Source organism: Salvelinus sp. IW2-2015, linkage group LG13 (genome assembly GCF_002910315.2).
Source record: "Salvelinus sp. IW2-2015 linkage group LG13, ASM291031v2, whole genome shotgun sequence".
Lineage (NCBI taxonomy): Eukaryota > Metazoa > Chordata > Actinopteri > Salmoniformes > Salmonidae > Salvelinus > Salvelinus sp. IW2-2015.
Genome location: NC_036853.1, coordinates 1,161,775 through 1,188,756, shown reverse-complemented (window position 1 = coordinate 1,188,756; position 26,982 = coordinate 1,161,775). Strand labels below are relative to the sequence as shown.

The window sequence follows — 26,982 nt, the reverse complement described above, 5'->3', positions numbered from 1 at the left end:
TCACGGAGTCACAGTCTTTGGCCCTTCAGTACTTGGGGGGGGGGGGGGGGGGGGCTCCCAGAGGGGGCCAAGAAGAGGCGTAAAGAGCCCAGTGTGCCTTGGCTTACTCTGTCTCGGCTTAAGATAGGGNGGGGGGGGGCTCCCAGAGGGGGCCAAGAAGAGGCGTAAAGAGCCCAGTGTGCCTTGGCTTACTCTGTCTCGGCTTAAGATAGGGAGAGGATCAGTGGAGAAGCTCCCCGCCCCAGAACATTGGCAGAGAACTACTTGTTAGTGATGCCACAGCGAAGACGATTTGTCTATTTAAGGACCCTGGGAAATATCACAACAGACCCTGCAGTTCAATAGGGCATTGATATCAGTTGGACAAAGTACGTTTCCTTTCAGTAGACCTAGGTCCTCCCATTAACTGAAATGGTAGTCTAAAAACACTGGCAAACCAGAACAATCCGGTCACATGACTAAAAACCAGAGTCTGGGAGGGATGTTCAGAAAGTTCTAGTCATATCTCTAAATCAGATTTAAATGAAAACCAGCTACGCCAAACGTTTCTGTCGTGATTGTTTTGATAAACAACCATATCCACCATCTCTATGCCAGACTTAACTTGGACAGGAAACTTGACTCACCCATTCATTGTCAATGAGGGACTTCTCCCACTTCACCAAGCCAGAGTTCTTGGTTTGTCACAGAAATCTGATTTCAATMAACAATATGTTATCGCTGCTCTTATTCATTTCCAGGCATGTTTTTTTTTTCTTCCCTTCCAYGTTTTGGCTGAGGMAGAGTTATTTTAAAAAGAAAAGGCTTACTCATCATTTCTGGACTATTTTGAGAGACATCGACACTACCCCCCCAAATTACTAAAACAATCCTGCGTATTGTGTCCACTTATGAAAGCACCATTAGTTAAGTCCAGCAGCACTTGAGCCACCAAAGACTGAAAATTGTGGTTGTTAAAAAAACACATCTTGGCTGCTGTCTGTCATTTTTCTTGCAGTGGTTTCAAATCAGCTCCAATAGAGAATGTCAAATTGCAGCGGTAAGTGGATCATACAGAGTGGATGGGACTTCGGTTTTTGGAAATATGGACCAGTAAAACGACATTGTTTGATGTGAATTGAAATATTGAATCTTGCCAGTGCTCATTACTATAGTGAAACTACTTTTGGTCTCTGCATTGACAAACACCCACATTAAAATGGAGATCAGCCAATGAATTTATATCCTGTAAATTTCACACAGAGAAATAAAAGTGAATCAGAAAGTAGACATACAGTATTTACTTAGACTGTGGTGAAATATCAACGTCGTAGGCCAGGTTAATGGGTGCTGTGGTGAAATATCAACGTCGTAGGCCAGGTTAATGGGTGCTGTGGTTAAATATTAATGCCGTAGAACAGGTTAATGGGTGCTGTGATGAAATATCAACGTCGTAGGCCAGGTTAATAGGTGCTGTGGTGAAATATCAACGTCCGTAGGCCAGGTTAATGGGTGCGTGGTGAAATATTAATGTTGTAGGCCAGGTTCATAGGTGCTGTGGTGAAATATCAACGTCGTAGGCCAGGTTAATGGGTGCTGTGGTGAAATAATCAACGTCGTAGGCCAGGTTATATTGGGTGCTGTGGTGAAATATTAATGTTGTAGGCCAGGTTAATAGGTGCTGTGGTGAAATATTAATGTTGTAGGCCAGGTTAATAGGTGCTGTGGTGAAATATTAATGTTGTAGGCCAGGTTAATAGGTGCTGTGGTGAAATGACAACGTCGTAGGCCAGGTTAATGGGTGCTGTGGTGAAATATCAACGTCGTCGGCCGAGTTAATGGGTGCTGTGGTGAAATATCAATGTTGTTAGGCCAGGTTATGTGTGCTGTGTGAATATTAATGTGGTAGGCCAGGTAATGGTGCTGTGGTGAAATATCAACGTCGTAGGCCAGGTTAATTGGGTGCTGTGCCAGTGTCTCTCACCAGTGAGAACTTGAAGACTTGAACATATAGCTCCTGAACCTCTCGTCCTGTAACTGTGGCTCCCAGCCCCACACTGTGCTTGTAGCTCTCCAGGTAAGCAGTCAACCAGTCCCTCTGCAGTTCAGGGCTGGGATACAGGCTGTAGTCAATGCCTTTCACACCTTGGGGACGTATCAAACACACAGACAAATTTAATGAGAACCTGTCAAACCAATCAGGCTGGATGATACTGCAACAACATGGGTTAGAAACCCTTGTACCACTCTGGAGATCTGTAACGTATCATGAGGTCCCTGGAAATTCCCAGACTTCATGTGCCCGTGTGWGTGTGTTTTAGAGAGTGTGTGTGTGTGAGAGAGAGAGTGTGCGTGCATTTGAGATAAAAAGAGAGAGRTGGAGAAGGGGAGGGGGACTGGTGGRCCTGACTGTTTAAAAGATCACACTGTAAATCTTTACGTAAACTGTGTATAGGGAAACTTTAAAGGAAAGTTTGTCAGCGTATCTTTTACATTCATTTGAAATATTGTGGAGGCAAATAGCTGGATCTACACGACCAATGTTGTGGGAAATGGTTTCATCTTGACATTAGACTACTTTACATCYGACAAACTTTTATTYGAAGGTGTAATGTCCCTTTAATGCGCTTGCTTAGTTCAACGTTGAAGGCAAAATGAAATATTTGAAATACATTGAAATTAAAAAAAACTTTTTGCTCTGATTCCCCGTCTGTGAGATACACCTCAGAAATGAACTGTCAACTGAAGGAAGGCACCTGCAAACTCATTGAAGGGGTTGCCTATGTCGAAGGCCTGTTAGTTATCATCAGCATACTCATAGTCAATGAATCTCACCTAAAGGAGACGAGAGCAATGCACGGTTCATACAGCTTATTGCAATGACACATACACATTATACACACTGTTCTGTAGCACCTCAGCAATATAATTATTACTCTATCAGACCTAGGTTGAAATTACTTGACAAATATATTCAAATACTCGGCCTGTTTGAGCATGCCTGGCTTAATAAACAAATAGAAAAGTCCCAAAACTGCAAACACCACCCACTAGGCAGACAAGCAAAGCCTCAAAGTATTTTAATGATTTTTTCAAATATTTGAAACCCAGTACTGTACCCTATGTAGAGGTAACTGCCAAAATAAAGGAAACACTTGAGTAAATGAGGGATACAAAGTATATTGAAAGCAAATGCCTGAGTTAATTAAGCAATTATTAACATCCCATCATGCTTAGGGCCATGTACAAAAATGCCCAGTTGCCCAATATTTTGGCTACCATGGCTAGAAGAAGAGATCTTGAAGCTCCCGAGTGGTGCAGCGGTCTAAGGCACTGCATCTCAGTGCCAGAGGTGTCACTACAGACACCCTGGTTCTGTTCCAGGCTGTATCACAACCGGCCGTGATTGGGAGTCCTGTAGGGCAGCGCACAATTGGTCCAGCGTCGTCCGGGTTTGGCCGGTGTAGGCCGTCATTGTGAATTTGTTCTTAACTGATTTGCCTAGTTMAATAAATGGTAAATAAACAATAATTATAATAATCCCAGTGACTTCGAAAGAGGGGTTTCAAAAGGAGAATAGTGTGAGTGTGTGTGTCACAGGAGGTTGGTGGCACCTTAATTGGGCACATGGTAATGACTGGAGTGGAATAAGGGCTCAACTGCMTATTAAGACACTTTATGTTGGTGTTTCCTTTATTTTGGCAGTTATCTGTATGCCGCTATAATTGATAGTGTGCTCTGAAAGCTTTAATAGTCAATGCTACAATTCCTCAATAGGATACAATAAAAAAATWWAAAAAATAAAGATACAATGAAACAATTTTCCACTTTACTCCATATTATGTTCTGATATGTATGATTAGTTCAGATATCATATTCTTTTAGTTTGTGCTTTACTGTTACAACAACAACGTCCCTGAAAATCTTCAGAGAAACATTAATAATGTTTTCATTATAATCGTGTTCCATACATTAATCATAACGATGACCAAGGCCGTACGTCTGCACATAAGGGCATAATGAAATGACATTATGACATAATGAAATGACAAGAGCATTAAGAGAATAGGGTATAGATTTATTATCCATAGCAAAAGAAAGGAAAGATGTGACCGTTTTGTGAACCACATTTTGTCAAAGTGTTAAAATGGAACATGTCTTGCAATTGGACCATTTCATGGAAATAAGTTAAATCAAAAAGACATCCAAGTTATTGAGTCTAAAACATGGCAATCTTGTATTCTTACTGACACTGATGGTATATTGCATCAGAATGGCAGAACAAACGCTATAACCAATCAGTTCAGTAGTAATGAATCCACTTATTCTTCATACTGCGTCGCTTTTTTAAATGATCACATGAACTCGCTTGGAACCCTTTTTATGTCAGCCTTGCAACTCAAAATTCCAGGCACTACGACCCATCATCCACCCTCTTTGTAGTCATAGATKATGTTTTTARTCAGGAGGTCGTTGTGACAAAGCACGGTCGGCGAGCCGATCAGAGAGAGGTGTCTTTTCAACGTTTCCATTTAATCTGACAGGGTTTTGATGCTAGGGAACTCTTTCAGCAGTTTGGAACTATGTGGACAAAAAAAATACAAAAATAACTGTTACGTATTGCAGGCACTGAAAGTATCAGTATCACATTCAAATAGYATCATCACATTCAAATTGATCTCATGCTATTATGCATGCAGTGTTTAATTAGCTGTTTAGTAGGTATTTATCGTCTTTATGGTCTTTTTCATATTTGAATTACTTTCAAATACACTTTCAAAAACAAATAGACTATGTCTCCATTGGAGAAAATGCAGAGAACCCCTAGATGAAGGGAGGTATAATATACTGTATGTTATAAAGTACTACAGATGGTCTGCAGTAAATATACACGTTTATAAGGAATAGGGTAGAATCATATTACTCAGGCTCCGACGCCTGCCGCATGTGATAGGGGCTACAGTCCATTACGGATTATAATGGGACACCCAGCCGTGATCTGCCCAGCGAGGCCTCTCTACCAGACCAACTCAATGCATTTTATGCACGTTTTGACAACAACAACAATGAGCAGGGTGTGAGGGCCGTCACCTGCCCAGAGGACTGGTTGATCTCGCTCTCCGAGGCCCATGTGAGAAGGGTCTTTAATTAGGTCAACACCGTATTCCAGGGTGCGTTCTCAGAGCTTGCACAGAACAGCTGGCAGGCATATTAAATAGGTAAATAAGAATTTGTTCTTAACTGACTTGCCTTATAAAGGCTAAATAAAGAAATATTCACAGTAATTTTCAACTTCTCCTTGTCCCAGTCTGTAATCCCTACATGTTTTATGATAACCACAATCATTCCTGATCCTAATAACTCTAAGGCTTCATGCCACAATGACTACCACACCGTAGCACTCACTTCTGTATTATATGAAATGCATTGAGAACCTGGTTATGGCACACATTAACTCTTCCATCCCAGCCAACCTAGACCAACTCCAGTTTGCATACCGCCCCAACAGATCCATAGACAACGCAATCTCAATTGCTCTCTACACTGCCCTCACCCACCTAGATAAGAGAAATACCTATGTGAGAATGCTGTTCATTGACAACAGCTCAGCGCTCAACACCGTTGTCCCCTCCAAGCTCGTCACCAAGCGTAGGACTATGGGCCTGAACACCTCCTTCTGCAACTGGATCCTACAGAGGGCTGTGCGGACAGCCCAGTACTTCACTGGGGCTGAGCTCCCTATTCAGGACCTCTATATCAGGCGATGTGAAAAGAAGGCATCGAAAATCTTCAAAGACTCCAACCACCCAAGCCATAGACTATTTTCTCTGCTGCCGCATGGCAAGACATGCGTAATGCTTCAAGGTCGGTTACACACCAACAGGCTCTAGAACAGCTTCTATCCCAAAGCAATACGACTGATAAATAGCTAACACAATATCTACACGGACTATCTGAATTATCTTGTTACTTTATTGACCTTTTATTTCAATCTTTGCACTGTCTCTATGCACACACACACACACACACACACACACACACACACACTACTATTGCACACACACACACACACACAAAATGTCTCTATGCACACTCACAGGGCTCTACACACCACACACACACTGTCTCTATGCACACACACACACACCACACACCACACACACACACACACACACACACACACACACACACACACACAACACGAGGAACACACACCACACACACACAACGACACGAGACCACCACGACACATAGAAACACACACACACACACCCACACACAACACAGCACACACACACACGACAACGAAACACAGCACACAACACACACACACACCAACACACCACACAACACACACACACACACACACGCACACAGCACAAATACACACAACACACAACACACACACCACACACACACACACACACACACACAGACACCATACAACCACACACACACACTCACACACACAACACACACACAACACACACACACACACACACTTCCATCACCTGCAACAAACACAACACTCACTCCAACATGTTCATCCACGTCACAACTAATATGCCCATGAACATTTGATAGCTGAACTTGCACAACACCACACTCACATCAAGTGCTGCTGCTACTACTAAGTTTATTTATATCTGTTCCTTGTCACCTATACCCCTATAGCCATATACTACCTTCGTCGAAGTAATACCCTGTCACCTTACCACCTAATACTAATATCTACCATCCATCAACTCAGATATTCGCTGTCACCATTACCCCTATACATATCTACCATCCATCACCTCCAGTAATTCCTGTTCACCTTACCCTCATACAATAAATACAACCTCCATCACCTCAGTATTCCCTTTGTCCACCTATACCCCTAATACATTCTAATGCCTCCTCACTCCAGTATTCTGTCACACGTTAACCAATCAACGAATATACATATCAATAACCTCCATCACTACGCAGTATTCCTGTCCACGTTACCCCCTATACATATCATACTCCATCAAACTCGCATAATTCTGATCACCTTACCCCTATACATTCTACTCCATCACTCCAGTATTCCTGTATCCTTACCCTATAAACAGTAGTCTACCTCCATCAACTCCTGAAGTAAGAAGAAGAAGTTGGGAACGGAAAGCAAAAAAAAAGAGTATAAAAAGCATAATAAAACCTGAGAATCCACAAAAGAGACGAACCCAGAGAAAGCAAGCATGATAGATGAGGGGAAGCATAATAAAAAGCCGGAAAAATGAACACATTTTAAATGATAGATAACACGATGAAAAAATAAACTAAGAATTAAGCCACAGAGAGAGAGAAAAAAAGGAATTCTATTATGACATTATGATAATCTCATCTGATAAAAAAATTAAAAAAAAGAAATGATTATCACTTTTATTAAATTTAACAGTAAGATTAACTATATAAGATAACCTTTTGATATAAGAATGTTGCAGAAGAATGAAAATAAAAAATTAAGAAGACATTAAGAACAGAAAGAAAAAAATGAAAGAGATACCAACAGCAGAAGTAAAACGATAAAAAATAAGAAAAATGATAACCGACATTTATTGTTATTATTAGAAGTGACCGATAAAAAAATCAAATATCACATGAAAATAATCATTAATAAATTGAGCAGAAAAAGAAAAACACGAAAAAACTATCAGATTATGTTAATAGAAATTTTTGGTTTTAAGAAAGAAAAGAACAAATTTTTCAACAACTTATGAGAGAAAAACAAAAATACAATGTATGCAAAAATGAGATAAGTGAAAGAAGAATAAGAGATATAGTAAACATCTGAAGAAGAAAAAGAAATATAGAAAGAAGAATAAAATGAATAAAAATAACATTTAAATAATGGATTATAATGAATTGAATTAAATAAAAAAATTAAGAACTAACACATTATAAATATAAAATATGATAGAGTAAAGGATAAAATAAAAGAAAAGAGATGATACTTTATGAATAAGACAAAAAGAAAAAAAAAATAAGCGTTTAAGAATAATAGAGATAATCTAGAATAATCATCGTCCTTTCTAATCTGTCCAACGCAAATGTTTCTTATTTCATGCGTATCCAAAATAATAATAGAGAAATCGTTGAAGTAGAGAGGCAGAGTAATAACAGATGCATCTAGGAGAAAAGATCGATCATTATTAAGATGTAAGTAAAAGAACTCACTACAAACAAAAACAATGGACTAAGTAGTCATCCAAGTTTTATTATATTATAGGAATACGTCGAAGCGCTTCTTAGGTGAAAAGGAACAGATTAGACTAAAACAACGAAGGGGCCGCATTGGAAAGTAAAAGCTGAAGAGTCAAATGAAAGGACATGAATAACAACATTTGCATTCAGTTACAGATACGGTTTAAATGACGAAAATTTTGGCATCGACTCAATCATGATAACATTAGAACTAGCGGTTTGAGTGACAGTAGAAAAAAGAAAAATGACTACTAAGAATCCATTGTGTTTCTCCTGCCACTACGCGTCCAAATCTTTTTCGGTCGCTCTTCCCAACTCACTATGCACCTGTCTTTTGGACTGATTTTTTGTGTCCCGCGCTCGCCGGCCCTATTACAACTCCACCCATCTTTATATCATTTAATATGAGATTTTCACTCCATAGGACAGATCATACTTCTTCTCATTCACAAAAGGGAACTACGACCCTATGAAGAAGAAAAAACAGCATAATTACCAGAGTAACATACTAGTTTGTGAATATGTAACATAGAAAAAAAATAACATTGCATAGAAGGTAGTTGTGTGTGGGTTACCACAGAATCTAGCAGAAATCGACGTAGCCTTGATATGAAGACAACAGCGAATACGAACTTAAAGACTGAAAATCAGCAACTCTACACGAGACACACAAGAAAAAAGGACTCATCCATACAAGACAGAGCACCAGAGGACGGTAGATCGAGCAGTAAAAGGAGAAAAAACAGAGGGAGATCAGAAAATAAAGGAAGAAGAACAAACGGGACATACACATAAGCCTCATGAATAAATATGTCATCTTAAATCACCCTAAACACTACAGGTAATAGAGCGGGGCGAAATTGGAAAGAATCAAATCAAGTCATAAAAATTATATACTCGGACACTTAGGAACAGTGTGATCGAAAAAAGAAGACTTAAAAAGTGGAGATTAAACGTGGTCGATGGTCGTTAGTCGGATAAGAAAAAAAAGAATGAGAAAGAACAAACATCTTATACCACGACCCCAAATCTAACATTACGCACATTATCGTCCGGATACCATGGCACATCGAAAAACACAACAAGAATCGGGATAATGATACCACCTCAAAGAACAGATATTAAGTTAACTGAAAAGGGGAAGATACAGAGCACTGAAATCCCTGTGCTCTCTTTGTGCTGCTTTTATTCCGAGAGCGTCTGTTCTTCGGAACGCAGTTGTATCACCGACACTTAACAACCCAATACAATACTACCTCCCAATGCACTCCAGTCTTACCCTGTTCACCTTACGCAATACATATCTACCTCCATCACTCCAGTTTTCCTGCCTCTCTTACACCTAATCCTATCACTCCACTCACTCAGTAATCCCTGTCACCTTTCTCATAGAACTATCCACTATACAATTATCTACCCTCCATCACTCCAGTACTGTCCTGTCACTTACCCTATAGCATATTCTAACTCCATCACTCCAGTAGTCCTGTCCTCCATTACCCCTATACATATCTACCTCCATCACTGCCAGTATTCCCTGTCCACTACCCCTATGCATATCCTACCTACTCTCCTCACTTCCAGTATTCTGTCACCTAACCCACATAACATATCTAGCCTCCATATCACATCCAGTATTCCTGTCCACCCTACCCCAACCATATCTACCTCCATCACCCCAGTATCCCTGTCCATCCTACCTCACCGCTGCATCGATACCTCTACTGCCATCATCTCAGATATCCCTGTCACCCCCTACCAATACATATCTACCTCCATCACTCAGTATTCCTGACACTGTAAAATATGAGATTGGAACTGACTTTTAAAATTTCCTGTATAAGTATGGCTACTTACTTAGAATTTCCACCTCTGACTGGATACTGACATTTTCAAAAAACAAATTATACAGGTATACTGGAAATATTTCCATGTTTCAAGTTACTTGTATAACACCCAGGCCATGTGCGCCATTAATCAACCAGTAGTCTCACAGTGAAAATGACTTAAATAAATAAATAAAGTCCATGATTTCCTGTGCCTTCAAAGACTAGAAGAGGAAAACGTCTGGCCCGGTATTATATTCTATCAGGGGGAGAACTACTTGTTAATGCAGTAGTTCACCAACCTGTAGATSCATTCTCCAGGCCTGCATGCGTTTACAGCAACACAAGTTGTTTATGACACCAGACAGCACACCATATCATCTGGAGAGGTTACATGCTATTTACAATGTCTTGTTTTTCCTTCTTGGGACAGCTCTATCAATCAACAAAGGTCGTATTTTCACGGACGCTACTTGAAAAAAATGCACCTGCGAAATGCTGTGTAAGCATTGTACCGTTCTGATGAATTTTTATGTCTCCTTTCAATCGGCCCCCACAAAATATATAATTTAAACACTGTTATACCTATTTATGCAAGGAGACATACAGTTGCGGTGTTATTATACACAGTTGTCGACATAATTTAGTGAGGTCTGTTAGGAACGTACAATAAATGCAGTGAAGTAGGCCGTTGTTTACAGTCATGATAGAGGTCTCTTCTCCCCTCCTACAGCCTCCTTCACTACTTCCTCAGCCGCACACGCTCATTTGGATGGAAGAGTTTCTCCTTCTGCTCTGTTCCATCGTTTTTTAGTTGTGGTTGCAAAATGGACACTTTGCTCATCACTCATAAAGGCTTTTGGCCCTATTCACTGACAACTGGTATCTGGATTTCTGGGATATATTGTGACATAGTTTTGTTGTAGCATTCATTCTTGCATTTTCAGAATAACCTTGTTTTTTTGTTAGTTTTGCTTAGAAAAATAGCATAGTACAGAATAAATAGTTGTATTATATTAGTATTTCGTTCATATATTAGCTCTGGATAGGCAATTTATTTATATCATGAATATTCATGAAAATATGTAATATTAAATGTGGTTTACAAATTCCATATCTCTTTAAAAATGCATACTCATTTTTAATTCTCTTTGCAGAATAACTGTTCATATGAAAACTAATGTTTGTTCAAAGGCTCCATCYTCGGTGAAACTTACATGATTCATTCCTATCAACTATTCTATATATATATATAAACAAGCTCCCAAGCATTTCACATCGTAACACCACTCTGCTATCTGGACTTTCTCCCCCTTCTCTTGCCCAATGCCTTTCAGATGCAGGCGGTCGTGGAGGACGATGCTCGCCTCCCGGCTCCCACTCCTCTCATGTCTCTCAGTGAAGTCTGTTTCTGGAGAGCTAGCTACTACAGCAATTAGAGGAATTTCCTCCTCTGGCGGCTCGTTATCAATGTGCCTTATTTACATCTGATTACCAGCTCCAGTGGAGCAGCAGTGATTATGGCAGTATTGTGTGGTTTGTGTTGAGTGTCAAATGGGAGAATTAGCGGGAGGGCTTTGAGCAGAGCAGGAGGCTGCTCTCCCGGTTTCTACGCTTTCCTCGGAAAGTGCAGCTGTACTGTGTCTCTCTTTTCCTGCGTTCCTCCCCTCTCATGTTCTCTCCTGTCCGGCTCTGTCCTGTTAGGTCCTCTCCTTCCTCTCCTGTTAGCTCCTCTCCTCTCCTCTCCTGTTCAGTCCTCTTCCCCCCCTCTCCTCAACACCACAGATGTATCTCCTCTCCTTTCTCTCCTCTGCCTCCCACCCCAGTGGGTGACTATCTGATTCAGACAGAGCTCTTCTGCAGGTGCACCCACTCTCCTGCTCCCCCTCTCCCCACGTTTCCTCGGAAGACACACTCTCTCACAAGCACTCATACATTGCCCAAGTATAAAAGTCTCTCTGATGCTTTTGTGTGTCGACTGGTKCTCACCCTGTCCTTCTGTTGCTCCATTTAGATACACAGCAAATTGGACAGTGTTGATTTTTCAGTGTAACATTTGTTAGGTTGACTCAGGTTTTAAATGAACTCTGTAAGTGAAAATTAATTAATATTTCATATATATTTAATATTAATATTAAATAAATATTAAATGAACACAGTGGTGTAAAATAACCCCAGTCTTGGTGCTACTAACCAGTGGTACTAACCAGTGTTTCCCAGCATGCTCTATTGCTTGTTGATTTTTAGAATTGTTTGTTTCAATATCTCTGATTTTGCATGATTGATTAATTAATCGTATGCTACTCAAATATAAATAACATAAATTTGTCTAAACTAATCCAATCTGTTATTTGGACTTATTGCACGCGGGTACTGAAATGGTTGTTCCAGTTTAAATGGTTTAGGTATTCTCCTGTCTTACTCTTCAAAACCTAGCATTCATTCTGAATGCAGGTTGTGGGTGAATAAAAATTCAAAACGTTGGATTTCCTCACTCTGGCTGGATTCCAATAAGAATCACACATCACTTTTCAAGCCAGCATAATGTGACTTGCAGGCCTGATGTGGCCTGTAAACCATGAGTTTCATGCCACTATATTAGGGTAAAACTAGGGCCTTAAAATAAGGGCTTATGGAATACTGGTGGTATTGWGTGGAATAATTAMATTTTTATGATAASATATTTGCTTAGGATCTCACTTGGTGATTGAAAAYGGATGAATGCMACAACCATGTCTCTGTCACTAACACCCCTTTCAGACATATGGAATGTGGCGCCTTGAAGCACCTCGGCTACAGCATGTTTGTTTGTCTGAAAGGGTACAGCTTTTAAAAAGCCGCCATGAAACCTTCTCTGGAGATAGTTTTGAAGCGCCACTGAACAGGCATTTMACTTGTCTGTAGTGGCGGCAACTTCTGGTTGAACTGTCAATGAAATGATCTCACGATGCCTGTGTGCAGCCTGCCTGCATGCAGACCACTCGCCTCTAAGAAAAGTACTTTGAAGTCTGTTAAATACAATAACTTACCAATACATTTAGTAGAGAGAAAACATCTACCCTACCATTAAAAAATAGCAGAAAAACAACACAGGGAAACAATACCTAATATTCTATACAGAATTCTTCTGTCTCTAAAGGTACAGAAGCCACACTTAAATTTTAAAGGTTATCAATTATTGCTTTTGAAAGGGTATAACAAATACAATCATGTGTGGTAACGCTACAATTCACTCGAAAAGCAAGGCATTCTGGGAAATATACAAGTAGAATTAGCTGTGTACGAAACAACATTCATACACACATTCAAAGCAATCAAATGTATGTTTTATTGATTATTGACCTGTAAAAGCCAATACATTTCAATAATTTCTTGTATAAGTGGAACACCTTACAATGAGAGATGTAAAAATATATATATATTTTTTTTACAGAAATCACCTTATATTGAGTATGATATATAATATTTCTTCTCTCTTTGATGCTTTCTTGTCATATGAATTTCATTTTGAGACTTTTAAATGTGGATCGAGTGATCCAGCTTAAAATATATCACAATATAGCTCCATCTATTGGACTTCTGAATGCGGTGCAATTGTGATAAAGGCTGGTGTACGCTCTGTAAAATGAAATGTCYTTTATGTAATGAAATTGCTTACAAGTTAGCAATTTCGTATACATACTTGGCTGTTAACATAATCTTAGGGCTCTATTCAATCAGTGTCACGGAAGTTCAGTACTACATTGTGATTGAAATTTAAAGGTAACATTTCCACGTTAGCGGAGACTGCATTCACTGTAAACGCTGCCTATGTCAGCTCAATCGGATATTTCCTGTAAATGTCTATCGCGCAACCTGTAACGGTTCAGCGATACCGATTGAACGGAGCCCTTAGTTACTTCAAAGATTAATGAAAATGGTTTGCTTATACTTCCATTATCATATAATAATAATAATCCCCCCCCCTGTGTAATGTCACATCATGACAACACTTCAGAATAGAGCCATATGGGCTGTTACTCACAGAAAGTTAGTTGCCTGTGTCCTGTCATAGCAATGTTTAAAAAAAGACTACTAGAGACATGTTGGCTCCATCTCAGACGTATGCAGGAAGCTGCTTCTCTCTTATCATAAAGGTCCCAATCTCCCCATAGCAGTTGTCTATTAAATGGATGACCCAATCCATAGCTAATTGCCTTGACCTCTTGACCTCTCTCCACAAARCACAAAGAACATACTGGAACAGTCTGGTGATATTATTTCAATCTAAAGAGCTAAAGCAGACCCAGTACTTTAGGACTCTAGCTTGACTCTAGTTTGCATGGACTTCCGACCCCTCAACCCTCACAGCAATCGTAAACAACACAGAACATTTGATTGATAATGGAGAGAGACCGTTCGAGGAAGGAGAGCTAATGTCTTATTTTCTTTGTTCCCCCACCTCCTCAATGRGCCAATCACTGCTTGGTGCCACATGGCAAGAGAGTGGACTGATAGCGACAGAAAAGACAGGCTAAACGAGTCAGACTTCACCGTCAACACATCTCATGGAAGAAGAGGAAAGTGCAAATCTTTGCTTTACAAAAAAATATTTWGCAAAATAGAAAATGTCTAAGTAGATCTTGTAGTGTTAACTCACCTCTGCGATGCTGGTGTTCTGCTCTGAGCGTGCTGGACAAGTTTGAGAAATTGTGCCATTTTCTTCCACAGAATATTCTCTGCAGGGTTGTCAGATTCAAACTCGATCGAGAGGATTTTTCCAATTTCTGTCGCAATCAATCTGCAGGGGRAAAAAACTAGGATAATTTATACCATAACTACAGATGAGACTGAGCCAAGATATTGCAGAAAAAAACTCTGGMCCAGAAATAGATAGCTGCTATCTTTCCATTAAGCAATCTATTCAACCTAAATGTTGTTTCATTTAGGACACTATTGATTGCTAGAGTGCATGTTTTGCAGAGTGTTTGTGGTGTCATGGAGCCAGTGGGCTTTTGCTAAAGGTATCAAATGGGAGCAAGCTGGATAAGATGGCCATGCTGAGGTTTGCCTACGGTTGCTGGATCTATGCACAGCATAGCTGGAGGAGTCAAACCGACTGTCTGAATACTATCCACTAGCAAGCTGGAGGAGTCAAACCTGCTGGCTATGAATACTATCACTAGCATAGCTGGAGAGTTCAAACCTGCTGTCTGAATACTTCTCACTAGCAATAGGCTGGAGGATCAAACCTGACTGTTGAATACTATCCACTAGCTAAGCTGGAGGAGTCAAACCTGCTGTCTGAATACTATCCACTAGCATAGCTGGAGGGATCCAAACCTGTGTCTGAATACTATCCACTAGGCATAGCTGGAGGAGTCGAACTTGCTGTCTGATCCTATCCCGGCATAGCTGGAGGAGTCAAACTTTGTCTGAATACTATGCACTAACAGCGCTGGAGGAGTCAAACGACTCTGTCGTGTATACTATCCACTAGCATAGCTGGAGGAGGTCAAACCTGCTGTCTGGATACTATCCACTAGCATAGCTGGAGGAGTCAACCTGCTGTCTGAATACTATCCACTAGCATAGCTGGAGGAGTCCACCTGCTGTCTGAATATATCCACTAGCATAGGATGGAGGAGTCAAACCTGCTGTTGAATACTATACTTAGCAAGCTGAGAGTAACTGTATGTCTGAATACTATCACATAGCATAGCTGGAGGAGTCCAACCTGCTGTCTGAATACTATCACACTAGCATAGCTGGAGGAGTCAAACCTGCTGTCTGAATACTATCCACTAGGCATAGCTGGAGGAGTCAAACCTGCTGTCTGAACTATCCACTAGCATAGCTGGAGGAGGTCAAACCTGCTGGTCTGAATACGTATCGCACAGCATAGCTGGAGGAGTCAAACCTGCTGTCTGATACTATCCACTGGCATAGTGGAGAGTCAAACCTGCTGTCTGCAATACTATCCACCTAGCATAGCTGGAGGAGTCAAACTGCTGTCTGATACTATCACACTATAAGCTGGAAGGAGGTCAAACCTGCTGTCTGAATATATCCACTAGTACTGGCTTGGAGGAGTCACCTGCTTCTGAAACTATCCACTAGCATAGCTGGGAGGAGTCAAACCTGCCTGTCTGAATACTATCCACTAGCATAGCTGGAGGAGTAAAACTGCTGTCTGATACTATCCACTAGCATAGCTGGAGGAGTCAAAACGCTGTCTGAATACTATCCACTAGCATAGCTGGAGGTCACACTCTGTCTGAATTACTATCCACTAGCATAGCTGGAGGAGTCAAACCTGCTGTTCCCCTGGAAGTAACTATCACTAGCATAGTAGGGAGTCAAACCTGCTGTCTGAATACTATCAACTAGCATAGTGGAGGAGTCAAACGCTGCTTGTCTGAATACTATCAACTAGCATGAGCTGGAGGGTCAAACACCTGCTGTTGAATACTATCCATAAAGTGGAGGAGTCAAACCTGCTGTCTGAATACTACCACTGCATAGCTGGAGGAGTCAACGACTTGTTTTGAATACTATCGCACTAGCATAGTGAGATCAAACCTGCTGTCTGAATACTATCACTAGCATAGCTGGGGAGTCAAACTGCTGTCTGAATCATATCCACTAGCATAGCGTGGAGAGTCATACCTGCTGTCTGAATGGCTATCCCTAGCATAGCTGGAGGATCAAACTGCTGTTTCTGAATACTATCACAGCATAAGTGGAGGAGTCACTGCTGTGTGAATACTATCCACGCATAGCTGGAGAGTCAAACTGTGTCCTGCACTTGTAAAACATTTCCTGTAACAACGACATAAACTTACTGGCAGAAATTGGCGAGTAAATTAAGGTAATTTATTTTACAGTGCAACTACTGTAATCAATTTTACGGGGAACAATTTACTGTAATCTAATTTACAGTATATTACTGGAATTACCCATGCAGCGACATTTTACCCAGTGTTCTTTGCATACATTTTTTACATTTACGTTTACCTTTTGGCCAATTAGCGGGTGCTCTTCTCCTTACATTTTTTTTWTTTTTWATGTAACTAGTTAAGTCAGTCTTATTTACAACGACAGCCTATCCTGACCAAACCCTAACGACGCTGGGCCAATTGTGCGAGATGCAGTGAGATGCAGTGAGATGCAGTGAGATGCAGTGAGATGCAGTGAGATGCAGTGAGATGCAGTGAGATGCAGTGAGATGCAGTGCCTTAGACTACTGCGCCACTCAGGAGCCCTTAGCATCTTAGCATCTTACAGTCAGTGCATTCAACCAAGATTGATAAAAAAAAACACATCCCAGCCATGGAAAGTAAAACATTTCTGTAACCATTACTGAAAATATTGATGCAGTTAAGGTCTTCAAAATAATTGTAATTAAAACAAGATATCTTATGATATATCTCTGGATAGTGCCAATACAATACTGAGATATTCATGGTAACAAATATAGCCTTTTGCATGGCATGCCCTAAAATATGTTAATGAGCCAGAGACTTTTTCCCCGCCCACAACATTTTCTCACGATGCACCATAATTAATACTGTAAAACACGTTTACGGTATTTTACTGTGCATTCTACAGTGTTTTACTGTTGCAATTCCAGAAGGTTCTGATAGTGTACTGTAAAACTAATGTACAATATTTTACTGTGCATTCTACAGTTATCTACTGTATTCAGTTTATAAAGTATCGTACTGTTAATTAATAGGGTAAGTTACTGATAAAATTACAAAAACGGCTAACAGTGTGGGTTCTGTCCACTAGCATAGCTGGAGGAGCCAAATCTGTTGTCTGGGTTCTGTCCACTAGCATAACTGGAGGAGCCAAATCTGTTGTCTGGGTTCTGTCCACTAGCATAACTGGAGGAGCCATCAAACTGTTATAGACATAACGGCCATATATCACTGTGTCTTGAAAAACAGACATACCCTTTACTCTGGTACCCACTGAGAAACCATCCTCCAGACCCAAATCTGAATTAGCGCCCCAACTTTACTTTGCGCGCGCGCGAACGCACGCACGCACRCRCACGCACGCACRCASRCASGCACGCACRCACACACACACACACACACACAATCCCTCCATTCCTTCATCCCTCCATTCCCTCATCCCTCCATTCCTTCATCYCYCCATTCCTTCATCCCTCCATTCCCTCATCCCGCCATTCCTTCATCCCGCCATTCCCGCATCCCTCCATTCCCTCATCCCTCCATTTCCATGCTCCACTGTTATAATTAACTTTCCGATCCAGTGTGAGACCCAGTGGATTGACACTGTTCAAATGGTCCTTGGGAAAAACCTAATATGGGTCAATTGTAGTTTTTTGTGAATTGTGGGTCATGTTTGCAGATCTGTACAGTATGTATGTGTGTAAATATACAGTACCAGTCAAAGTATGGACACACCTACTCATTCAAGGGTTTTTCTTTATTTKGACAATTTTYTCTACATTGTAGAATAATAGTGAAGACATCAAAACCATGCAATAACACACATGGAATTATGTAGTAACCAAAAAAAGTTTTAAACAAATCAAAATATATTTTATATTTGAGATTCTTCACAGTAGCCACCCTTTGATGACAGCTTTGCACACTTTTGGCATTCTCTCAACCAGCTTCACCTGGAATGCTTTTCCAACAGTCTTTAAGGAGTTCCCACATATGCTGAGCACTTGTTGGCTGCTTTTCCTTCACTCTGCGGTCCTACTCATCCCAAAACATCTCAATTGGGTTGAGGTCRGGTGATTGTGGAGGCCAGGTCATCTGATGCGGCACTCCATTACTCTCCGTCTTGGTCAAATAGCCCTTACACATCCTGGAGGTGTGTTGTGTCATTGTCCTGTTGAAAAACAAATGATAGTCCCACWAATTGCAAACCAGATGGGATGTCGTACCGCTGCAGAATGCTGTGGTAGCCATGCTGGTGTGCCTTGAATTCTAAATAAATCATGACAGTGTCACCAGTAAAGCACCACACACCATCACACCGCCTCCTCCATGCTTCACGGTGGGAACAATACATGCAGAGATCATCCGTTCACCTACTCTGCTTCTCACATAGACAGTGGTTGGAACCAAAAAATAGCAAATTTGGACTTATTAGATAAAAGGACAGATTCAATCGGTCTAATGTCCATTGCTTGTGTTTCTTGGCCCAAGCAAGTCTCTTCTTTTTATTGGTGTCCTTTAGTAGTGGTTTCTTTGCAGCAATTCGACCATGAAGGCCTGATTCACGCAGTCTCCTCTGAACAGTTGATGTTGAGATGTGTCTGAGGCTGATAGCTCTAATGAACTTACCCTCTGCAGCAGAGGTAACTCTGGGTCTTCCTTTCCTGTGGCGGTACTCATGAGAGCCAGTTTCATCATAGCGCTTGATTGTTTTTGTGACTGCACTTGAAGAAACTTTCAAAGTTCTTGACATTTTCCGGATTGACTGACCTTCATGTTTTAATGGACTGTTGTTTCTCTTTGCTTATTTGAGCTGTTTTTACCATAATATGGACTTGGTCTTTTACAAAATAGGGCTATATTCTGTATACCACCCCTACCATGTCACAACAAAACTGATTGGCTCAAACGCATTAAAGAGGAAAGAAATTCCACAAATTAACTTTTAACAAGGCACACCTGTTAATTGAAATGTATTCCAGGTGACTACCTTGTGAAGCTGGTCGAGAGAATGCAAAGAGTGTGCAAAGCTGTCATCAAGGCTAAGTGTGGCTACTTTGAAGAATCTCAAATATAAAATATATTTGTTTAACACTTTTTTGATGACTATGTGTTATTTCATAGTTTTGATGTCTTCACTATTATTATACAATGTAGAAAATAGTAAAAATAAAGAAAAACCCTTGAATGAGTAGGTGTGTCCAAAGTTTTGACTAGTATTGTATAACTTTTCACAGATATCTATTCATGGCAGGCTGTATGAGCTGTGCGTCATCTAACACAGTCTCCCTCACAGACTCGTAGCAGATGCCATTCTGGAAGCTGCAATAGATCTGCAGGGCGCAGTCGTGTCTGGAACATCTCCTTTACTCTCTCCCGGTACACGTAGAGCTCTTTCAACCTCCCGTACACAAGCACCTGCATGGTCCCCCAATTCTTGGAGTGAGCTCACGAAGCAGCCCATCAGCTGGTTGGTGATGCACTAGGTCAGGGGTGGGCAACTCCGGTCCTCGAGGGCCTTATTGGTGTCACACTTTTTCTCCATCCCTAGCAAACACAGCTGATTAATCAAATGTCATTCTAAACTGAAGATGATGATTAGGTGATTATTGGAGTCAGGTGTGTTAGATGGGGCTGGGGCAAAACTGTGACACCAACCAGGCACTCGAGGACTGGAATTGCCCAACCCTGCCCAACGGGAACACCTGAACACAAGGCAACCATGTCAAGATAGTGTCGATAGTCTGGTGGTGGTAATGTCAGGATAGGGTCGATAGTCTATTGGAGTGGTAATGTCAGGATACTGTTGATAGTCTGGTGGAGTGGTAATGTCAGGATAGTGTGGATAGTCTGGTGGAGTGGTAATGTCAGGATAGTGTGGATAGTCTGGTGGAGTGGTAATGTCAGGAATAGTGTGGATAGTCTGGTGGAGTGGTAATGTCAGGATAGTGTGGATAGTCTGGTGGTGGTAATGTCAGGATAGTGTGGATAGTCTGGTGGTAGTGATGTCAGGATAGTGTGGATAGTCTGGTGGTAGTGATGTCAGGATAGGGTCAATACTACATGAGATTAAAATGGGAAAATAGTAGTGATGCTGTGCTATGGAGTGTTCTGCATGGGCTTGCCCCTTGTGTGTAAACAACAACATTCAATATGAAACTAACATGTTCCTGTTAGTTCCTGTTTAAAGTAATTGCATAACACTTTAATTGGGAGGTATTTCTATTGCCTTTAAAGTTATGGTATTATGACAGGTCACAGGAGTTTATGACTTCCAACTTTATACCTTAAAGATAACAATTCTATGATGATTGAACCCAATAAACACTAAGAGAACAAACCCATGTGTTATTCAAAGCCAGCAGAGACTCGCTTAGGGAGGGAGCAGGCAGCAGGGTTTGGTTCTACTCATTAAAGAGAGAGTTCACCCAAATTACAAAATGACATACCATTACCTTCCCTGGAGACAGTAGCTAGGTAAACCAAACCAAAACATGGATTGCTGTCTTACCTTGTTCCTTAAACTGCTTAAACCAATATGGAATTTTGTAATTTGGGTGAACTATCCCTTTAATCTGAGGGAATATTAAAARGACACATTTAAACATTGTTCTTGTAAGCGTTTATAGTCACTCCAGTGTATAAAGTAACTGATTGTAAAAATTTGAGGGACAAACCCTACAGGCAACTTGCATTATTGAGCACCGACAGGACACTTTTCAGTGGTTATGATATTGCCTTTGTCAGCAATATCAGACCCTCCACATGCAGTCTGTGTTGGCCTGTCTTTGCAAGCAAGGCCTCATCATTGCACGTTTGTTTCCATTCATTGCCTGCTGAGCGTTCTCTCACTTCCACTATTGCCCAAAGCGTCCTCAAACTCCGAAGGGACCGCACGAAACACCGGCAGAGAACAAACATTGTCGCCTTGACATTTGATGAAGTATTCATAGCACTGGAATGAGAGACACTTCAACAAACACGCCACATCTAACACAAAATATTGTGATCAAATACGACCGGCTTTTGTCATCAGACCGACGTGGTATGTCGGAGCAAGAAATCAACGCCATAACCTTTTCTTGAATATGAAGCAAGGACCATGCATTTACAAACCGTTTGTGTGAGGGGTGTATACTATCTAGAATCTGCCTTTCGTTGGCTAGCAATCAGAAATGTTGTAGCGAACTTGAGGGAGTTTACACTGTCTCTCGTGACAGACTCTTAGAACAATTTTTATCTGGCCGGTGTACAGAAGATTTGGTTCTGGGTTTGCACAATGTGGTGAGCATCTCTATTCCCAMGTTGGTTCAACTTAATTTTCAACTTAATCATTGAAATGATGTGGAAACAACGTTGATTCAACCAGTGTGTACCCATAGGCTTTTTCACCAATAACAATATATGCTGATGTGCAGTCACCTTACACGGAACGAACCTCTGCTAACAGAGAATAGCTTGCTTTGTTGATCCATCTTAAAGGTGATTGATTTACTGACTGTGGTAACCAGAGGATCAGTATTCTAAGATTCAGAGGAAGGTTTTTTTCATACAAATTAGAGGATGCATGCTCTTCAATTACCTGGCAAGAACAATTAGCTGTATTCCTGACGCCAAAACACAGTGCTTGGTTCAAGGAGAGGTGTTTGCCTCGTTTTATTAGAAAAATATTTGATGGGGTTTATTAAAAGATGATTAGACCACTTGTTTYGTACTTCAATAGAGGTATGAGAACCACTACATTCATTGAATGAATAYGTGATCTCACATTGCCTTGGTAATGAATAGATGTGAAATCTCAACATCTATGAAGTTTTGCAGTAGGAAATCTTTTCATCTTTGCCACGGAAACGTAAAGTCCATGTAGTACCTCCCTGTTTCAGTYCGTTTTGTTCGGTTTCATGTCWAATGAACACAACCCAGTCAGTGAAACTACACTGAGTRTACAAAACATTAGGAACACCTTCCTAATATTGAGTTGCACCCCCTTTTGCCCTCAGAACAGCCTCAATTCATTGGGACATGGTTTCTACAAGGTGTCGAAAGCATTCCACAGGGATGCTGGCCCATGTTGACTCCAATGCTTCCCACAGTTGTGTCAAGTTGGCTGGATRTTCKTAGGGTGGTGGACCATTCTTGATACACACAGGAAACTGTTGRTTGTGAAAAACTCAGCAGCATTGCAGTTCTTGACACACTCAAACCGGTGCGCCTGGCACCTACTACCATACTTCATTCAATGGCACTTAAATCTTTTGCTTATTCACCCTCTGAATGTCTCAAGGCTTAAACATCCTTCTGTCTGTCTCCTGTCTCCTTCCCTTTATCTACACTGAACTGGATTTAAAAGGTGACATCAATAAGAGATCATAGCTTTCACCTGGATTCACTTGGTGAGTCTATGTCATGGAAAGAGCAGGTGTTCTTAATATTTTGTACACTCAGTGTAGCTGCACACCTCTCTGTGTGCTTAAACTAGACCTACTCTAGATTGAGAGGTCACTGTCTCGCTYCAGTGTGACCCTGACAAACATGGATCCCATTTCTCTGGGAGATTGCCCCACTGTTTGCACACACAAATTAAGTGTGATATCCTTCAGAGAAGCTATGTTAGCTGAGGACAGATGTTCTACTAATGTAATACGGTGTCCAACCTTATTGCAGAAGTTGTTACGTCTGAGTGTCCGGTTGAAGGTTGAGAGGAATGTCTTTCAATGAAACATTTTCAAGGTCTGATGCACACCAGAAGAAAACCAGGGGAACATACTACACTCTTAGAAAAAAKAGTTCCAAAAGGATTCTTCGGCTGTCCCCATAGGATAACTATTTTTGGTTCCAGGTATAGCTCTTTTTGGTTCCAGGTCAAACCCTTTTGGGTTCCATGTAAAACCCTCTGTGGAAAAGGTTGTGCATTGAAACCCAAAGGGGTTCCACCTGGAACTGAAAGGTTCTTCAAAGGGTTCTTCTAAGGGCACAGCCAAAGAACCCTTTTATGTTCTAGGTAGCACCTTTTTTTCKAAGAGTGTACTAATTTCTCAGAATACTAATACTTCTTACTTACATTCCAGTGGTCAAAACTGGCTGAAATTACATTATTAGAACCAAAACCATGCTTGAAATTAGGTCATTTTCTGCCAATTTCTGCCCACTGACATACTGATGCGCCAACTTAGATTTGTCATGATACCTCTCATCCATTCACATACCTTCCTCTGGATAGCCTGTGGCTTCCACTGGGGCCTCAGTCTGCTGAGAATCTCTAGGACACCACTGTGAGGCTCCTTCTCATCCACACACACATCCAGGTGCAGTAGCTGACCTCTGGGGCCTTAAGATCCACAATCCATGACCCCCTGAAGAAGGGTCACCGCTCAAGACGGTTCAGGGTCTGAAACCTGATCAGAAGTAGTCAGCCCAATCTGGTTAATTAGTATTTAGACCAAGTTGAACGGTAGCCAGAAAAAGTTGAGCGGTGTTCAGGCAAACTAGTAGTAAGTGGAATGTTGTTCAACCAAGTGATGTAATGCTTGGTTGAACAACCAAGGTGCTCAGACCCACATAGTGTTCAGTACAGCATTCAGACACAGCRATGTGCTGCGGTGGTGTGGGCTCAAACTGTCATTACGGGTGCTACCTTGTCACCTATTCGTCCAGTCATTATGTCCAGTGACTCAGCACGCCATGCCAGTTGGGTTATCAAARTTCCTTTTGGGCATCCTGTCTGAGCATAGCCATCTCTGTGGTGTTCTTGAAAATGTWTTAAACATCGCATTATTTAGCATCAATTCAGTATTACTAATCGCGCTAATTCATTGCCATGGAATATAYTAAAGGGGAAGTTCCAGATTTTACAACTTTAAGGTAGATGGCTGGGTTTCCTCTGTTCAAAAAAAGCGGAACCATGTATTAGGGTTGGCCGGTATCCAAATTTTAATACCTTCATACAGTTCCTGTACCATACCAAGGTATACAGCATTACTGGCAGTRCACACAAGGGGCACTATTTCTATCCAAATGCATTTCTTTGAAGCACGAAACAAATACAGGCAAGGATCTTGATCCAGGAGGAGATTGATTGTCTCTGCTGTAACCAAATAGCTTGATCTTGCAAGCTAGCCACTTAGCTAGCAAGTTAGCAAAACCAAATGCATAGCTGGAGCCCTGAGCGGGAGATAAAGAGATTAAGATTAAGCCCTGAGCTGGAGATTAAGTTAACTATCATCCCCTAACCAACAAAACTGTATTGAAAATTATATGGTCAGGCCTCCCAGGTGGCGCAGTGGTCTAAGGCACTGTATCACAGTGCTAGCTGTGCCACTAGAGATTCTGGGTTCGAGTTCAGGCTCTGTCGCGACCGGGAGACCCATGGGGTGGCGCACAATTGGCCCAGGGTCGTCTGGGTTAGTGGAGGGTTTGGCCAGCAGGGTCCTTGTCCCATTGTCCTTGTCCCATTGTGCATTACTAAATGCATGCTATTCAACCGATCGCTGCCTGCACCTGCCTGCCCTTCCAGCATCACTACTCTGGATGGTTCTGACCTAGAATATGTGGACAACTACAAATACCTAGGTGTCTGGTTAGACTGTAAACTCTCCTTCCAGACTCACATTAAGCATCTCCAATCCAAAGTTAAATCTCGAATCAGCTTCCTATTTCGCAACAAAGCATCCTTCACTCATGCTGCCAAGCATACCCTCGTAAAACTGACCATCCTACCGATCCTCGACTTTGGCGATATCATTTACAAAATAGCCTCCAACACTCTACTYAACAAATTGGATGCAGTCTATCACAGTGCCATCCGTTTTGTCACCAAAGCCCCATTTACAACCCACCACTRCGACCTGTATGCTCTCGTTGGCTGGCCCTCGCTTCATACTCACCGCCAAACCCACTGGCTCCAGGTCATCTACAAGTCTCTGCTAGGTAAATCCCTGCCTTATCTCAGCTCACTGGTCACCAATTTCTCTTGTTGGCGCCTTTCCTTCGCAGTTCTCTGCTGCCAATGACTGGAAAGCTAAATATGCAAAAACACTGAAGCTGGAGACTCATATCTCCCTCACTAGCTTTAAGCAGCTCCTGTCAGAGCATCACAGGTCACTGCACCTGTACATAGCCCATCTGTAAATAGCCCATCCAACTACCTCATCCCCATACTGTATTTATTTATTTATCTTGCTCCTTTGCACCCCAGTATCTCTACTTGCACATTCATCTTCCGGACATCTATCATTCCAGTGTTTATTTGCTATTTGTAATTATCATGGCCTATTTATTGCCTTATCCTATCTTATTTGCACACACTGTATATAGACTTTTTCTACTGTATTATTGACTGTATGTTTGTTTATTCCATGTGTAACTCTGTGTTGTTGTGTGTGTCGAACTGCTTTGCTTTATCTTGGCCAGGTCGCAGTTGTAAATGAGAACTTTGTTCTCAACTAGCCTACCTGGTTAAATAAAGGTGAAATAAATMAAATATAAATAAATTAGTGACGGTGTTTCCTCTGACACATTGGTGCAGCTGGCTTCCAGGTTAAGTGGGCAGTTGTGTCAAGAAGCAGTGCGGTTGGGTTGTGTTTTGGAGGACACACGGCTCTCGACCTTCACCTCTCCCGAGTCCGTACGGAAGTTGCAGTGTAGAGACAAGAAAGACTGTAAGAGAGACTGTAACTACCAATTGGATACCACGGAAATGTGGTAAAAAAAAAAGAAAAAAAGAAAAGAAAATCAAATGGTCTATATTTCAAAATCCCCCAGTATACGGTTTACCCCAGTATACGGTATACTAGGGTATGGATTACAGTTTCTCCTGGCCCATAGATTACTTTTAGGGTGAGGAACCATTTAACATCAATTTGTAAAATCCTGAACTTCCCCTTTAACATTCTACCACATTGAATGGATGATATGTAATAACAGGCTGTTTACATGTTGAATTATTTAGAATGTCGTCCAAAGTTTCCAATTTTACATAATTACAGTAATTTCTTAGAAGTCGTGATTATGTTGATCATCATGAATTCAATATTTTCCAGGCTTTTAGACGCAAATTAAATTCAGTTGTCATCAAAGGGCGCCTCGCCATCAAAGATGTTGTGTATTGAAAGGGAGATGATTGTATACATAAATGATTTAGGAGATACTGTAGAGCAGCACAGATTCAAAGTCAGTGCTGGCTGAAAATGTTTTACATACAAGTTGGACATACAGTAAGTTGCACGGTAGAAGGGTACTGGGATGGCATACAGACGCAGATACACACA

The 26,982-nt window shown here is 41.2% G+C and overlaps 1 pseudogene; it reads right to left on the bottom strand.

Annotated features, from left to right (window-relative positions):
- Nucleotides 1–24,063, bottom strand: part of LOC111971779 (ethanolamine kinase 1-like) — a 41,001-nt pseudogene extending 16,938 nt beyond the window's left edge.
- Nucleotides 24,064–26,982: the final 2,919 nt, after the last annotated feature.